The following is a 3,871-nucleotide window of genomic DNA, read 5'->3' as shown; positions in this document are numbered from 1 at the left end:
CCGTGACAGCCTGCAGGCCCTGGCTGTGTGCCGTCCCTGGGGGAAGGAGGAATCGTTGCTGGAGAGAGAGCTGGCCTCTGTGCCTTTGGCCTGCCCAAGCTCAGGCTGAACGTCCTCTGACACAGGGTCTGCCTGTGTGACATACGAAGGAAGGCTCTCGGAGGAACAGAAAGTCAGAGCGGAGAAAGAATGGTGCGCCTGAGGAATGAGGAAGAAGGAAGTGGAGCAAGTGGGAAGAGGGGAGAGTAGGGAAGGCATTGGGTGAGAGAGTGGTGAAATGGAAGAGGGAGTAGGGACAGGGGAGAGGAAGCAGATGTAAGGGAGGAGAGGAGTGGTCTGTCCTGAGTGCCAGGGACGGCGTTCACTGCTGGCCTGTGACTACACACGTATCCTGCTTGGCCTTGCCCCATGGCCAGGCCAGTTTCTGGGGGGACGCAGTCTTCCTGGGCAGTGTGGTTAGGCAGTCCGTTGCAGAGGTCCCTGGCCTTGAGTGGAGCTGGAGTAGTGAATCGCATCGTTCCTCCTTAGGGAACCTTGTGGTGGCACCAGGAGCAGATTGTAGAGGACTGGAGGTGACAGTACACATCAAAGGTGCCGGCCATTGTCCCCCAAAGGTGCTTGTATTCTAAGTAATAGGTTCCCTAGGACCAGTGAAGGCTGTTTGAGATGTTCTTAGGATTTAAGCACGTTTTTGAGAGGCTGGTTGACTCTCCATGTATCTGTAACATCCAGGGTTGGGTGGGACCAAGAGCCAGGACACACAGCCCTGGGCCCGAGTGCTTGGTGAGGACTGAGGAACTGGCCCTGCCATCGCTGCTTTCTGCCTGGGTCTGCGCCAGCAGGAACCTGGAGTGAGGAGGTGGAGCTGGGAGTTAGAGCCGGGCACTCCAACAACACATGCGGGCATCTTTGGCCAGCTCCCTCCCTGATCAATTTTTCCTTAATCTTGGATTCTTTAGAATAAGTACGAGTGTAATGTCAGAAGCGGGGCCCATTACACATTTATGAAATGCAATTTCTTCAGGTGTCTTGATAATTGCCTTATTACTGCATTTTAATATTTAATAAAAGTAGATGAATTGATTTGTATGTAACCATCCTTCTTTTACATATCGCCAAAGCAACTGTAAAAATCTGGCTCAACTTTTTGAAATGTGTTTCTTAATTCGTTGAAAGTGAAGCCAGATTTTTAAAAACTTAAGTTAATGTGCCCTACAGCAGAAATGTAAGAGCATAGAATGTTTAAAAAAGTGACTTACGGTGTTAAGTTTTTTAGCAGTTTGTGAGAACATAGAGTAGCATCTCACACAGGGCAGTGTGGCGTTGGTTGGAAACTGGCGACAGACTTTGGTGGAAATTGCGTTCTCACTACCTCCTCCCAACAGTTCCTGACGTCTGTTGAGTGATTGCCTTTTCTGTGAACCGTTTCAAACAAGAGAGCCTTTGCAAAGACACAGGAAGAAAAGAGGTGGAAAGGTGTGTCCGTGTCCCCCGTAACATTGAGAAGGGCCATGGTGAGCGGGCTCACAGTCCTGGGAACCAGCCGGGAGCCCTCGTGAATGCTCGGCCATGGCCGCAGCTGCCACCGCCGAGTCCTCCTGAACGTGCTGGGCGTTCCATGAGCGAATTCTGACAGCAGTGAGAATGGGCTCTTTGCAGCCTTTCTATAGAACTTCTGCAGGGAATACTTGGAAAAGGTTTTTTTTCTATCATGCATAAGAACCCAGGGCCTGGGGCGTGGCATTGCAGACGCAGGAGGGCACACAGTCACCTGTGTTGTCACCCGTGTTTGGAAGCTGGGCCAGTACCATCGGGCAGATGCACCTGTGTCTGCACCTGTCTCGCCCAGCCCTTCCCTGCACTGTGATTATAAGTGGCTGGGGTTCCGACGGCCTGGGCAGGTAGTGAGCCTGCCGTGACGGGGAAGAGCCTGCCGTGACGGGGAGAGCCTGCCGTGACGGGGGAGAGCCTGCCGTGACGGGGGAGAGCCTGCCGTGACAGGGGAGAGCCTGCCCTGACAGGGGAGAGCCTGCCGTGACAGGGAGAGCCTGCCCCGTGACTGCCTCCTGCCCTGTGGTTTCAGCATAATGTGAACACCCTCCCCTGGTCCTGCTTGTGTGTCAGCGTTTCCCAGGGGGAGTACAAACTTTGGGATTTGAGTCTGATCTAAGAAGAGTACAAAAGCATTTCTTTGTGTTTGGGTGGAATTCAGCTCATTTTTTGGGAAAAAAAATCATTTTTGGAGAAACTGTTGCTGTTACTAAACAAACACGTACTCAATAAATGCAGTTTCCTTACGTAGTGTGTCTGCGTGCTCTCGGGGCCAGGGAACTTGGGAGTCACGGGGACATGCTCCCTGACCAGCAGTCCATGTGGAAGGCGGCCCCTGGGTCAGCACCCAGGGAGTGTCCCCTGGGACCTGCGTTCTGTCTGCCCACGGCCGTCGCTGCTGAGTGAAGGCCTCTGGAACCCCCTTGCACCCCTGCAGCCTGGCCACCAGGGACCTCAGCTGACAGCTTGTTGCCTACAGCATCACGAGATACGGTGAGTGCTCACAGCTTTTGGCGTGGTCATACGTGCAGTAGATAAATGGAAGCCTCCGTGACCACTGGGGTAAACTCGGAGTTCACACCAGACTCTGCCTCTCAACTCACCTTACTTTGGTGTTTTTTCTCTGCAGTGCTTGTCATCTCATTAATAGAACTATGCAGTCAGACTTACAATAAACTATCAACACGCTGTCCCTGGTTCCCTTCATTTTATTCATACGTATGCACATGCACATAGGTGCAGCTGTGTGTCCTGCCCGACACGGTCACGCAGAGCTGGAGCTGTGGCACCGGCAGGCGCGGTGTTTGTGCAGGTGACTGTAGCTGTTGTGCAGGTGAGAAGCCCAAGGAGCAAGCGGAGGGCTGCAGGAAGGCGGCGTGTTCGTCCGGACGGACCTTGGAACTGAGAAGGGCAGCTGTGGAATGAGATCTCGCATGGGACGACAGTGGCTGGCCTGGCGCGCCTGGTACAAGGCTTCACTTCCCCGTGCCGGGAGCGGGTGGGACTGTGGCCTGGGCACCGTAAGGGAGAGGCGGCCTTGGGACCTCCTATAAAACCAGCCACTGGCAAGGAACACACCCTGAGTACCGACAGCAAGGTCAGTTCAGTGAAGTTGAAATTCAGTGGTAAAGACACATTTGTCCTTGAATTTTCAGAAATCTCACTTTCCACACTGCTATTGAGTCTTCACTTTTATACTTAAAAATCATATCAAAATGTTTATTGAGGGCCTGGTGCGATGGCCTAGTGGCTAAACCCTCACCTTGGCAGCTGCGGGGATCCTGTAGGATTCCCAGCAGGTGCCACTCTCTGCCTACTCCAGGCCTGGTTCTCGTGCTTAGCAGTCGGAGTGGTAAACCAAGAGGGAGGGGCCCACTCCCATCTCCAGATCTCATACTCTCCAGGTGGTTCTGCAGTTTAACTTGACAAAATCTGCCATCCCCCATGCCAGCCTCTGCCAGCTGACGCTGCGGCAAAGCCCAACCAGCCCACACCCACTTTGGGTTATGCTCGCATCAGTAGAACAGCCTGGCTTTCTCCTGATCTACCTCACATGAGGCCAACAGGTGTTGTAGACCTGCCCAGCCTGGTCTGTCCCCATCCCAGCTCTCGAGCTCTCCAGTGGCAGTGGTGGTCCAGCAGGGAAATCCTCCACAGCCCACCTGCTGGCTCTGCCCCGTCCCTGCTGGGTCTCATGTGTGCTGGTTGGGCGCTGCGGCCCAGCAGGGCTTGTACCTCCACAGGGTTGAGCCCACATATTCCCCACAGAATCTGCTGGACCTGGTTCTTTTGTGTGCTGTTCAGTGCCATGGCCCTGCCT

The sequence above is a fragment of the Ochotona curzoniae genome, unplaced genomic scaffold (genome assembly GCF_017591425.1).
Source record: "Ochotona curzoniae isolate NIBS_2020 unplaced genomic scaffold, NIBS_Ocur_1.0 contig_2927, whole genome shotgun sequence".
Lineage (NCBI taxonomy): Eukaryota > Metazoa > Chordata > Mammalia > Lagomorpha > Ochotonidae > Ochotona > Ochotona curzoniae.
The sequence above is the reverse complement of the archived record's forward strand: the minus strand, read 5'-3'. Positions refer to the sequence as shown.